Below are 15,022 nucleotides of genomic sequence, written 5' to 3' on the forward strand. Positions count from 1 at the left end.
TTGCTCTCTTGCTGTCTGTACACCTCCATTTTGGTGACTAGAGGGGGTGCCTGAGTGAGTGGAAACCCCACCCCCACTCCCCGGAGGGTTCTACTACGCATGTGTACAGAGCTCATCGAAATTTAAAGTAACAGTTTCCACTTAAAACCAAATGGCCCTGAACTGTTTATCACTAGGAAAGAGGGCTGAACAAGGATTGTGGAGCGGGACAGGCCACTAAAAGGGAAATAGGCCAAAAATTAAATCCTGAGTTACGTCACAATGACCAACAGTGGCATCTTGGAAATTTCTCAGGAAGAAGAATGAAAAGGGAAGCCCATCTCCTGATCACATCTACCTGGAAGCAATCAGAAAGCATAAAAAATACCAAAACCCACACTCATCTAAGTGTTTAGGGCCACAGGTAACTACTGAATATGCCCCCAAAACAGAAGCAGATGACCATATCTGCACATGTCCAAAAATGAGATAAAGTGACGGAGCCAATAAGCTGGAAGTAGATCTACACTCCATACTGGAAGATGGGCAGGCTTTGGAAATGTCTGAGAAGGAATTGAGAAAAATGATTATGAAATATATCAAAACACTATACAATGGAGTTCAGAAAAATAAGGAAGAAGTCAAGAAAGCGCTACAGGAACAATCAAATAAGATAGATACAGCATTGGAAACAATTCAAAACCTACAGAAAGAGGTCCAAATGATCAATAATAGGTTATCAGAAATGGACAATACACTGAAAGGGCAAAGAAGTAGAACTGAAGAGATAGAAGCCAGAATATAAATCTCTCAACACTACTAAGATAGAAGAGCAAGTGCAAAAAAGGATAAAAAATCTGAAGAAGGCCTAAAGATTCATGTTGGACAACATGAAGAGGTATAACTTAAGAATTATCGGCATTCCAAAATAGGAAGACTCACACAAGTCCACAGAGGAGATAGTTCAAGAGCTTCTGGCAGCAATGAAGAAATGGGCTAAGTTAAACCACAGTCCATGGACTCCCACTGACCTGGAGATGAGAGAGAGAAGAGGAAGGGCTGATTGGTCCAAAGTGTGGTAAGACCTGGGGACACTTAAGCCCATGGGCAAGCACATAGCCACAGAGGGCTAGAGCTGAGAGTGAAGCATTCAGGTGATATGAAGTGAGGGGAGATGCACAAGAACACCCAAACTTGCAGACAGTACCCATTTGACCTAGCTTCGATGTCTTTATAATCAGAGCTCGACTATAAAAGATTACAAAATTATTATTATTTTTTTTTGATAAAGGAAACAAAGGTAAATTGCTACAATCTGATGAACCTGACCTATACTCATGGTGGTAGTAACTCTAAATAACAACAGAGAGGGAAGGAGTCTTCACATCAAGAATCAATGCTATCCCCTCTGTACACAGGGTAGATAAGGACGAGCAACTTAGACACTGGCTACCTAAAATGAGGGGGCAATAAAGGCACCAAACAACTGGCTTACAAGGTTTCAAGACAGAGTTTAGTTTAAGAGTAGGGGGGGAAAGAAACAGTCCCCACTGAATAGATTTCATCTTGTCAAGATGGATCTGGTAAAAAGAGATGGGGATAAGATTCGTATGATTCAATAATGATAATTGTTATCATGACTAATTGAGACTGTCACAATTGTAAAGGTATAAGTTTTGTAACAAAACAGGGGAGCGGTTAATCTTACAGTCCAGAAACAGAGGACCCTAGGACCATCAAGGGAGAAGCGTACAAGCAGAATACAGGACTTTATCCAGAGAAACAAGTGTAAATTGCTACAATTTGGTGAACCTGACCTATATTTATGGATGTAATAGTTCAAAATACCAACTGAGAGTGAAGGAGTTTTCACATCAGGTACCAATTCCATCCCCTCTGAATTCAGGTTGACAGGGATGGACAACTTAGACATTGGCTACCTAAAAACTTTAAAAAAAGACATGAACAGACACTTCACCAGTGAAGACATTCAGACAGCCGAAACATGATGAAGTGTTCATGATCATCAGCCACTGTTGTTGTTCAGCACACCAAGTCTATAGAGGGTTTCCAAGGGGCAGTTATTGGGTTTGAACTGCTGAAATCTTGTGGTTCACAATCTAGTGCTGATCGTACAGAATCACACCACAGATTCCAATCATAACAACAAGGTATCTCACACCAGTACATATATAGTAGAGTTGAAAAAAACAGAAAATAACAAATGCTCACGGGATATGGACACACTGGGTCCCTCTGAACATTGCTCGTTGCTGTTATTACATGCCATCGAGTCAGTTCCGACCCACAGTGACCCTGTACAGGGTTTTTGAGGAGCGGCTAGTGAGTTTGAACACTCACCTTCCAATTCAAACTGACCTGTCGTCAAGTGATTATTTTACAGTGCCACACCGTGTGGAGCTTTCTCAGAATGTTGGAAATAGAAATATCATATGACTCTGCAATCCCTCTATACTTGATAAGTTGTTGTTGTATAGTGCCATCGAGTAGGTTCTGACACACAGCAACCTTTTCTGAAAAGTAGCTGGTCAGCTTGAACCTCCAACCTTGCAAAAAACCCTACACAGGTTGCCATGGAAATGACTTGGTGGCATATAACAACAACAATGAACATAGGGAGTCCTGGTAGGGTGCTGCAGGATCAGCACTGGACTGAAAAGTCAGTTTGAACCACAAGGTGAGTGGTTCAAACCCTCTAGCCACTTCTTGGAAACTCTATACAGATCGCTATGAGTCAGAACTGACTCAATGGCACTTAACAATATAGAACACACACATATACATACACACACACACACACACACACACACATATATATATATATATATATATATATACATATCCCACAAATATATACATGTTTGAAAAAGGAGATTTGTATATGGGTAACCACAGGGAGGAAGTAGTACAATTGCTGCTTGGAGGGGATTGCAATCATTGTGATGGAAAAAGCGTATTATTTGTTGAATGTGAAACCAATGACACTATCTGTTAAACTTCACTCAAATGACTGAAAAAAAAAACATCATATAAGAAGAAAGCAAAAGGTTATCAAAAAGACAAGAAAGAGGGAAAGACCAAAATCGATGTCTGAGGAGACTCTGAACTTGCTTTCCCATATAGAGATGTAAAAGCAAATAAATGGAAGAAATGAGTAGGTAAAAGAGCTGAAAGAAAAATTTCAAAGGACAGCTAGAGAAGACAAAATCAAGTATTATAATAAAATATGCAAAGATACAGAGTTAGAAAACCAAAAGGGAAAAACACACTTAGAATTTCTCAAGCTAAAAGAACTGAAGAAAAAAATTCAGGCTTCAACATAATATTGAAGGAGTCTATGAGCAAAATATTCAGTGATACAGAAAGCACCAAAAATGTAAGGAATACAGAGTCATTGTACCAGAAAGAATTGGTCGCTATTTGACTATTTAAAAAGGTATCATATGATCAAGTGCCAGTGGTACTAACGGAGGCAGTCTAAGGAGCACTAAAGGCACTGCCAATGAACAAGCCTCTAGGAAGCGATAGAATACAAACTGAAATCTTTCAACAATGTGATGTAGCACTGGAGGCACTCACTCTTCTATGCTAAGAAATTTAGAAGGCAGCTATCTGGCCAACTGATTGGAATAGTTTCATATTTGCACCCATTCCAAAGAGAGGTGCCCCAAGGAATGTGGAGATCATCGGGCAACATTATTAATATCACATGCAAGTAAAATTTTGCTAAAGATAATTAAAAATGGCTGTTAACAGTACATTGACAGGGAAATGTCAAAGGTTCAAGTCAAATTCAAATGGAATGAGGGACATCACTTGCTGACAGCAGATGGATCTTGGCTGAAAGCAGAGAACACCAGAAAGATGTTTACCTGTGCTTTACTGACCATGCAAAGGTTTGCCACTGTGTAGATCATGGCAAGCTACAGACAACATAGCAGAGAATGAGTATTCCAGAACACTTAATTTCCACAAGGAACCTGCACATAGATCAAGGGGTAGTCATTCGAACAGAACAGGGGAGCACAGAATGGTTTGAAATTAGGAACAGTGTGCGCCAGGGTTATACTCTTTCACCACAATTATTCAATCTATTCGCTAAACAAATTATCTGAGAAGCTGGATTATATGATGAAAATCATGGCATCAGGATTGGAGGGAATTATTAACAACCTGTGATATGCATATGACACAATCTTACTTGCTAAAAATGAAGAGGACTTAAAATCTTTACTGATGAAGATCAAAGACCACAGCCTTCATTATGAGTTGTACCTCCATGTGAAGAAAACATAAATCCTCACCACTGGACTTGTAAATAATATCATGAAAAATAAGAAAAGATGGACGTTGTCAAAGATTTCAGCATGCTTGGATCCACTAACACTTTTGGAAGCAGCAGTAAAGAAATCAAAGGATGTTTTGCATTAGGCAAATCTGTTTCACTGTTGTTGCTGTTATGTGCTGCGGAGTCGGTTCTGACTCATAGCGATCCTGTAAAGGGTTTCTGAGGCTGTAAATCTTTACAGGAGTAGAAAGCCTCATCTTTCTCCTGCTATGCTTCACTAGACCTCTTTAAAGTGTTCAAGAGGAAAGATATCAGTTTGATAACTAAGCTGTGTCTGATCCAAGCCATGGTATTTTCAATTGTTTCATATGCATGTGAAAATTGGACATTGAATAAAGACAACTGTAAAAGAATTGATGCATTTGAGTTATGGTGCTGGGGAAGAATAGTAAATGTACCATGGACTGTTAGAAGAACTAACAAATCTACGTTGGAAGAAGTACAACCAGAATGCTCCTTAGATGACATGATTGTGAGACTTAGTCTCTCATACTAAGGACATTATTATCAGGAGGGACCAGTCCCTGAAGAAGGATATCATGACAGGTAAAGTGGAGGGTCAACAGAAAAGAGGAAGACCGTTGAAGAGTTGGACTGTGAAAGCAGTGGCAGCAATGGATTCAAGTATAGCAAGGATTGTGAGGTTGGCCCAGGGCCATACATTGTTCTGTTCTGTTGTGCATAAGGGCACAGTGAGTCTAAATAGACCCAGTGGCACCTAATACCACCGCCAACAAGTGCTATGGGAAGAAATAGTAAGTAGGAATGCTGGGAAGAGGAGAGAGTTGTCAACTGTTTTAAAGGTGAGCAAAGATAACACTTGAGCAAACACTTGAAGGAGGTAAGGAACTTAGTCATGCAGTTACTGAAGGAAGCACTTTTTAATAGAATGGCCGGTGTGTTACCTGGAATTAAGTAAGCAAAGAAGAGTAGTAAAACATGAGGTCATGAAGAAAACATCAGCTTTTATTCTAAATAAAATAATCATTGGACAGTTTTGAGCAGAGGTGTGACATAATCTGAAAACCATTCACTGCTGTTTAGGTACCATAGTATAGAGGATAAAGACTAGTTGGCCCAATGCAATACACACAAAGACATTATGTGGTATCAGCTCAAAACAGCTGTCGTGCATAAGGTTGCTATGAGTTGGCACTAACTAGATGGCACCTAAAACCAAAAATATAATGTTTTCAAGAATGTAAAGTTTATAAGGAGCAGCAGGTGGGTTTGAACTTCCAACACTGCAGTTATGTTTATATCAATTTCTTACAGAGAATTAACTATGGGGTTTTGTAACGGAGGCTGAAGAGCAAATTTTGTGAAATGGCAAATGCCTGAATTGGACAGAGTATTATATATAATATAGATAATTCTTTTGTCAAGTATGGTTACAAAAGAGAGCAAAGAAATGGCATGGAGGTGGGGGAAGAGGGACCAAAAGATACATATTTTTTAAATGGGAGAAATAATAGTAATGTTAAAGCAAAAATAACATATACTTTTAGGCAAAATTCAAATAAAGCCAATGCAATTTAAAAGCAGCAGACACTAGACACAGTTCTGCTTTTATAGGACTCTGTCTTTCCCCAAATATAGAATGCTGAAGAGGAAGGGATGGTCATTTGGATTTTAACATGCAGGTCCCAAGTGAATTGCTACTATGTTCTTCCTTCATCCTTAAGCTTCTCCGACCAGCCAAGTCCCATAAAGCACCTATAGCTCAGTCCTATGACCTTGGACAAGTTGTAACCTCACTGATTTTCATGGTTTTCATCTGTATGAGAGAGAAAATACCTTATAGGATTGTAGTGAAGACTAAAGACAACAAACATTGTCTGGCAGAGATGTATTCTGTAAATGTTAATTCTCTTGCCTTTTTGTCCGTTCTTCTCAAAGTCATTGGGTCCACCTATTTACTGTATTTCAATGGGCATTCTGATTAGGAAAATTCTTTCTTATTTGGAACTGTCCCATACCTTAAAAGGATGTTTTAGTATTTCTGACCCCTGCCTATTAAAAGCTAGTAATGTTTTTCATTTCTTGGGACATAGAAAACTCTCCTCTAATCCTTTGCCAATAATTTTAAAACTCTAGCATTTATTTAAGGGTCTTAGAAATATTCAAAAACTTTGATCATAACATAGTACTTTATTTGACCACAAAATATACACAAATAAAATGGCTAAAAATAAACATATAAAACTCCACGTGATTATTTATAAACCTTATAATTTCAGGGTAGGAAAGTATCTCTTGCTAATTAGCTAAATTCTGTAAGTAATTATTAGATATTTTAGACAGCGTAGATTTAAACCCCAGTACTACAACTTACTCTGGTAGCATAGTGGTTACGAATCGGGCTGTGAACCTCAGGGTCAACAGTTCAAAATTACCAGCTGTTCCACGGGAGAAAGATGAGGCTTTCTGCTCCCATAAAGATTTATAGCCTTGGAAATCCTGTACAGGGTCACTATGAGTTGGAACCGACTCCACGGCACATAACAACAACAACTACAACTTATTAGGTGTGATAATGAGCAAATAACTTCTTTGTGGCTCACTTTTCTCATCCATAAAGTGGGACTAATAATGGCACCAAATTCAGAGTTGTTGTGAGAATTAAGTTTGTTACAACATACAACACTCAGAACAAAAACTGGCATAAGCTATGTGCTACAAGTTTTTGCTATTTTTATTATAGTCTAGTAAAGGAAATATATGAATCCAATAGTGAAATAAGCATGTATAGTTTCCTGGGGTAAGAGCATTTCTTAAAGGAAGTCCAAAACCCTCTGATGGAAAACGGCTTGTACAGAGGATAGAGCCTCACTAGCTAAATTATGGCTAATTTGTGCAAACATTTTATCTTTTAACCAAATAATTTTAGATACATGGTTGTAAATTTATCTAAAGCATCTGAAGAAGTGTTCAAGTTATCTCTGCGCCCTCCAGCTGCAGCTAGAGAGAGTAGAAAGGAAGGAAGGGACAGGATGGTTGCATTAAAAAGAGAAAACTGAATACAGGTTTAGAAGATTTTTAAATGCCAAGATGAGGAGTTAAATTTGATTTTGAAGTTAGTGGGGAATTATTGAAGGCATTTTAGAAGGTAATGCACTTCCATTCAAGCAACATTTCAGGGAAAAGTTCTGCCATTCTCTGAAGGGGCCTAAGAAGTATAATGTCAAATGAACGTTATCTCAGCACTTGTATAACATATACAAAAATTGTTAGTTTTAATTTTAATGAATCACATATTTCCTTACTTAAAAAAACAACAATACATACTTTCTTCAGAAAATGCCAACGTTAATAGAATCGTCAAAGATGTAAAAATAACTTGACATTCAAATATACTGATTTCTTCAGGAATGACTAGAGTTGTTAATCACAGTATTATAGCCTTTTGTCATTACTGTCTTATATACTAAGTGGTACTTACTGAAGACAGTCAAAAAGAAAACTGGTAGGATTTCCCTAATGGGGCTAAAACATGCCACATAAACACTTCTAAGACCACTATGTATTATATTACAAGGGCATTTTGTCTAGCATTGAAAGGAAAGGAAAGAGTACAAAAAGAAAGAATCATATAGAGAGCTTCAGATATCTTATGTTGTTGTTATGTGCCATCGAGTCGGTTCCGACCCACAGCGACCCTGTATAGGGTTTCCGAGGGTGTAAATCTTTACGGGAGTAGAAAGCCTCATCTTTCTCCTGTGGAGCAGCTGGTAGTTTCGAACCGCTGACCTTAAGGTTCGCAGCCCGATTCGTAACCACTACGCTACCAGTCAGATATCTTATAATCCAGCCTTTTTATTTTAAGAAATAACAACTGAAGTTCTCTACATGGTTCTTTTTGTACTCATTCCTTTTAAGACTAGACAAAAACTCTTCTAATATAATGAATGATGGTCTTGGAAATGTTGGACTACAGGAGATCTGAGTCCTGGTGTGGTGCGGCAGGTTAAGTACTGGACTGGTAACCTCAAGTTCAGCAGCTCAAACCCACCAGCTGCTTTAGGAAACCCTATACAAGGTCACTGCAAAGTAAGTTTGAACCACAAGGTTGGTGGTTCAAGCTTACCAGCCGCTCCTTGGAAACCCTATACCGGGTCGCTATGGGTTGGAACCAACTTAGCGGCACTTAACAACAACGTACAAGATCACTGTAAAATACTTGATTGCAAGGTCTGTTTCAATCTCAAGGTCGGTGGTTTAAACTAACCAGCTGCTCCTCAGAAACCCTATGTTGTGGTTAAGTGCCATTGAGTCAGTTCCAACCCATAGCGACCCTGTATGGGGTTTCCGAGGAGCAGCTGGTGAGCTTGAACCACCGACCTTGCAGCTCAAATGGTTTTAAAGTCTGGTGCATTAACCCACAGCACCACACCAGGACCCCCCCCAGAAACCCTATACAGGGTCACTATGAGTTGAAACGGACTCAACAGCACTTAACAACATACATTGGAACTGACTCAATGACACACAACAAAAACATTACGGTGTGGCACTGTAGGATAAACACTGGACAGCTACCCATAAGACATGCTGTTCAAGCCCACCAGCCACTCCTCAAAAACCCTATGTAGGGTCACTTTGAGTTAGAACTAACTCAATGGTCCTTAACAACAACAACATATGATATCTAAGTTTATTTTCTAGCTCTAAAGTTTTGATTATTGTATATGTATGCTTAAATGACAACCAACTGAACTATTAAAAAAAAAAAAAAAGTTTTGGCTGTATATCCTCAGACTCATATAGTGAACCTAGCATATATTAACCAAATTAATTAATGAATAATTCAGTCAGTAAACCATAAAAACTAGGCCAATAATCCAAGGACGTAAATTACCCATTTAAAGTAGAGGGTAATAGACAATATAGTTCTCTAAGAGAAACAACATATTACAGCAAAGTACAATGAATGATTGGTGATAACAGACAATAACAATCACTGTCTTTTATCCTGAGACATCAAAAAAGGCCCTGAGAGACATCAAAAAAGGTTACATAATGTGCCCAATTTTTTGTTTACAAAATTAGGGAAATGTGAAGATCCTGTTACATTTTAATCATGGAGGGTGAATAAAATACTATTTCAAAAGAGTCAATTTTTTTTTTTTTAATTCACCTATGTAGAACAGATCAAAGAGTATGTAATATAATTCTCTTCAACAACTGCAAGAGAATATAAATCAAGTGGAGAAGGCAAATTCTTAATTTATAATGCATCTGGCTGCTACTCACCCTAGAGAAAATATAAGCCAGTTAAGTATAATATTCACAAATTATATGCAAGCACAGTAATAAATGTTATTTAATTGATTTCATGTACTGAGTGATACTGTTTTCAAAAGCAATCAACTCATGTTACGAATCTCCTGTCACACCTTGGCTGTAAACTCTCCAATGATTTTACAGTATAAAAATAAAATATAAACTAACATGGCTTGTAAACTCTACATCCTCTGGCCCATTTACCGCTCTCACCCCTTCTCCTAATGGTGTCCTTCCCCTCTTGATTACTCTACTTCAATCACTTTGGTCTTAGTGTTCTAAAACACTTCTCTTGTTTGGGTCCCAGGGTCTCTAGATTGTTTCATAGCTAGAAAGAATGTAAGCCCTGCGGGGGGTCTGAATTAATCTGTACCTCAAAACACCCTAGAACAGTGCTTAGCAAATGGTAAGGACTCAATACATGTTTGAATGAATGAAGTAACATAGTATGCTACTATTTGTGTTGTTAAAAGATACACACACAGATTTGTTCATGCATGGATTCTCTCTGTAAGCGTGCACAAGAATCTGCTAACAATAGCTGATTGTATGGAGGGGGGGGGATTTGGAAGTCTGGGTGAAAGGAAGAATTATTTTCCAATTTATATTCTTCTGAACTATTCAATAATGAGTCTTACATATTTGTATTTCAAGAAAACAAAAATACACTAGTAAACTTTGTTTTAATTATAACCTTTCATTTAATAACAATGTTATAAAACATTTTATACTGATCTCCTATTCTATACATGCAAAGTCGGTAGTAGTTTGAATCTACAAGTCGCTCCTTTAAGAGAAAGATGGCACTTTCTGCTCCCATAAAGATTTACAGCCTCAGAAACCCTTACTATGAGTCGGAACCAACTCGGTGCCACACAGCCACCACCACCAGCATTCTACAAATAGAAATGTGATGATGTACCTACATTTAAGCCCCATGGGATAGTTATCAGTCCAAAATCTACTGGAAGGCACTAATGGCAACCAAACCAAACCTGCTGCCATTGAATTGATTCCCACTTCGGTAACCTTACAGGACAAAGTAGAACTACCCTGAAGGGTTTCCAAGGCCATAACCTTTATGTTTATGATTTCCATGTGCTTTTCAAATACCTTGCACTTTGCCTTTTTTTTTACAAATATAGTATTATTAGGGGATGCTAGGATAAGGTCAATATGGTGATAACTAGGAGTAACAAACAATGATTGACATCTGTGTACATTCTCAGACATTATTATGCTAAACATTTGGCATTCACTACCTCATTTAATTTGTACAATAATCATATAGAACCCAATTCTGCCAGGAGTCCTGGTGTGGCGCTGCATGTTAATGAGCTAGACTGCAAGCTCGGTTTGAATTGCAAAGTCAATGGTTCAAACTCATCAGCTGGTCCTCAGAAACCCTATACAGGGTCGCTACGAGCTCGTAACTGATTCAAAGGCACTGAACAACAACACAACAACAGTTTCAGGGGCTGTAAATTTTCCAGGTGCAGAAAAGCCTCATCTTTCTCCCTTGTAGTAGCTGGGAGGTTTAATCTGCTGACCTGTGGTTGCTGTTGTTAGGTGCCATTCAGTTGTTTCCAACTCATGGAGACCCTGAATATGGTTTCTGAGAAGCGGCTGGTGTATTTTAACTGCCCACCTTGCTGTTCAAACTGACCTTGCAGTCCTATAGCCCACACCTGGACTACAACCTTGCGTTCAGCAGCCCAAAAGTTAACCCACAACATCACCAGGACTCCTTGATAATCATATAAGGTAGGTCTTATTATTGTCTCGACTTTATAAAACCAGAGACTTAGCCCTAGTAAAAGAGTCAGTAAGTATTCCAAGATGACATAGCTAATAAGTAGGGAGCCAGAGTAAGAACCCATATCTAATTCCACAGTCCATATTTTTAACAACTAAGCAGTAATGGAATTGTAAGAGAATGCTTCAAACAAAAGCACAGGTATTTTGTACAAATCATCGTGAATGCAGAATGAGATTTTCATGAATTATTTAAATACAAACTAAACCCTGAATTAGATTTGGACTCATCATACATTTTGGGGAGGGGCACTGAGAACTATTCTTTATGTTGCCATTTGTAGTATCTTTCCACCTTAAATCTGAAAACACCTTGTTAAAGTTGTTGTTAAGTGCCGTTGAGTTGATTCTGACCCATAGCAATGCTGTATAGTGTTTCCATGGAGCAGCTGGTGAGCTTGAACCACTGACCTTGCAGTTCAAAGGACTTTGCAGTCTGACGCATTAGACCACACAGTAACACCAGAAGTCCTATGTAGGGTAGCTATGAGTTGGAACAACAACAGTGCTCATATATATAGATTGCAGCATAAAAAATAATTTTCTTGTGTACTTTAATTGGCTTAATATACGTCCTGGTGTGGTGCTGCAGGATAAAGCATTGGACTGCAAGGTTGGTGTGAACTGTAAGGTCAGCAGTTTAAACTCATCAGTTAATCCTCAGAAACCCTATACAAGGGTCAGTATAAATCGGAACCAATTTGACAGCACTTAACAACAATAACATGTCTCCAGTAAGACAAGATAACCTTTGAAAATGCAGATATTATATACTTGTAAATGCTGCTCACAAATTTAAAATGAAAGGAGTTACTACTATTGTTAAAGGCAATATAATCCTTAATTTACTGAAATAGTTCTCAGTATCCAAGCGCAAAGATCCCTCCCAAAACCTAATGTTTGGGGCTGAGTATGCTGGCACTAACATGTAAAATCTATAGAATGTCTACACATTCTACCCAATTGTTCCATAGCTAATAACCATATTACAAACCAAATTTACTCAGCTCTGGCCAAATAATCTGTTACAAAAAAAATGAAAATTAAAAATAACCTTTGTTACAATCAGCCTTGACCTCTCTGCAACTGAGCTCCTAATGAATTTCTAAAGGAATTCTATAGAAACTAAGATCAGACAGTATATGGGCTGAATCTCGGTGCTTAAGGTCTCTTTCATCAGCAGAACTTTGTGGGTCTGCAGGATAATTCGCTGCACTGCTAAATCAGTTTGAATCTCTTGGTTGGCGGTTCCGCTACTTGGAAACTATATACAGGGTGCCTGTGAGCTAGAACTGACTCCACGGCAGTTAACAACAACAATCCTTTCTATTCCTTGTCCAATCATCAGTAATCCCGTAAGGCAGTTGGGGCAGGTCTCTTTACGTTGATGCTACAAAAGTAGGAACAGGGGATCCAGATGGGCTCCTAATTGACTAGTGTCACACTAACAACAGATCCTTACCTAACTAAAATTTTGTCTTGGTGAATCAATGCTACTCATTTGATAGTTAAGCAGAGTTACACTAATATATGCGTATGAAAAAAAGGCACTCGAAAGCTGAAGTCTGGATGGAACTTCACACTGCAAAGTCGTGAACGGCTTAAGTGTTCTGCTAAGTGTGGGAAGAGGGCCAAGATGCCCTTTAGAAGTTCTGACTTCCTCTGAATTTTAAGGCAAGTGATTCCCGCCTTTCTGCTAAGCAGGAAAGGTTAAACCGGATTCTCCAGACCCTTCATTTTACTTTTTCCCCAGGCGCCCTAATAACACCGCACCCAACGCTCGCTCCGGCCTTTGTCAACAAGCACCACTTGGACCGACCTTTAAACCTTAATAGACAGACCCCTTTCCGCTCCTAGTGGGGCAAGTCATCAGAAGGAGCATCCCAGAGATTAAAGTATTCACTTCGCATGACCCTTACTCACCTCAGGCCCACGAGAGAGGCCACCGTGACTACCACACGTCAATACCGGGCTCTCTGGGACTCAAAATCAGCCACAATATTCAAAACCAAGCCAGCTTCCTTAGTCCTTCATTTTATTGGCTGTCGCCTGTGTGACATCATCACGCCGGACGAGGCCGCGGAGCGCGCTGCTTGGCGCCGGGAGAGTCAGATACGCGCCGCTACTCTAAGTAGCGGCGCTGCTTCGCGTTGCCGTGGCAACTCGCGCGGCCGTTTCCGGAGGCGGAGGCCGAGGTGGGCGAGGCTAAACTACCGATGCTAGTTTGGAAGGCACCAGGGATGGTCCGTCGACTTCCGTATCCATGGGATCAGGGCTAGGTCCCTGGGTTTAGGTTGATTAGGATGGGAGTGATAAAAGTGCTGGCAAGGGTTGGTTGTGCCTTTGCTAGGGGAAGAGCAGAGCCTGTTGAGTATGGATAATGGAGTCTGGCTGCTTATTTTCTTCTTTTCTCCCTCATACTATGGGACCCCATTCCTTCCAGCCACATATATTTATTTAGGTAGAATTGAGGTCTTCACTTTAATTAAATGGAAGATCGAGGCTTTTGGTTTGAGACCCTAGACTTCATAAAGGTAGAACTCCCAGGCCTTTTTTTTCATCAGTCCTGACTGTGAAACTCTGGCATTTGACTGATTTACATTTTCTATCCAGTGATGCCATTACAAAATAATTTAAAGATACTTGCCTACTTCGTTATTGGATAGTTTTTGTTTTAAGTCCCAGGTTCTTTCAGAATGTACACTTTAAAAAAGAAAAATGCCTGGAAAGAAATCTTAATATGACTAATTTTTGTCAGTATATTTTTTATTGTATATAAATGGGGAGACGCTGCCTAGAGGGAAGAGACTGCAGGGGCCTGCCAGGCTGTCCTACTTACCCCAGACACGAGAGTGCCCTCCTAGCCTAACCATTGGATCCTGGCTTTGAGGCTGGGTAGAGACCCAGAGTGCAGCCCAAAGCATCTCACTACAACCCAGTCGACCCTGCTGCACTTCCGCCTCTTGATTGACATCCTAGGATGGAAATCCCGCCTTTGAGCCAGACTGAAGGGCCCCAGCACAAGGAGATTCCTATTTAACAGCAACCAGGCAACAGCCACTCATATGTCTCTCCTGCTGTGGTGGTTTGAATTGCTGTGATTCTGAGGGCTATGCCACCGGTATTTTAAATAACCAGCAGGGTCACCCATGGTGGACAGGTTTCAGATGAGCTTCCAAACAAAGACAGACTAGGAAGAAAGAGTGACAAACTACTTCCAAATCACTAGTCACTGAAAACTCTATGAAAAGCAGAGAAACACTGTCAGATACAGGACTGGAAGGTGGGAAGGCACTCAGAATGCGACTGGGGAAAAAAACGCCTCCTCAAAGTAGAGTTGACCAAGATGACCATGATGACGTGAAGAGAGTTAAACTCGGGAGAGAAATGCTCACAGAACGTTCATTTGCTAATGAGTCACAAATCAAACTGAAAAGAAACAGCTGTAAACATCCATTGAAAATCAGAACAAGGAATGTATGAAGTATGAATCTGGGAAAATTAGAAGTTGTCAAAATGAAATGGAACACATCAACATCGATATCTTAGGCATTAGTGAGCTGAAATGGACTGGTA

Source organism: Chrysochloris asiatica, unplaced genomic scaffold (genome assembly GCF_000296735.1).
Source record: "Chrysochloris asiatica unplaced genomic scaffold, ChrAsi1.0 scaffold00072, whole genome shotgun sequence".
In the NCBI taxonomy this organism is placed as follows: Eukaryota; Metazoa; Chordata; class Mammalia; order Afrosoricida; family Chrysochloridae; genus Chrysochloris; species Chrysochloris asiatica.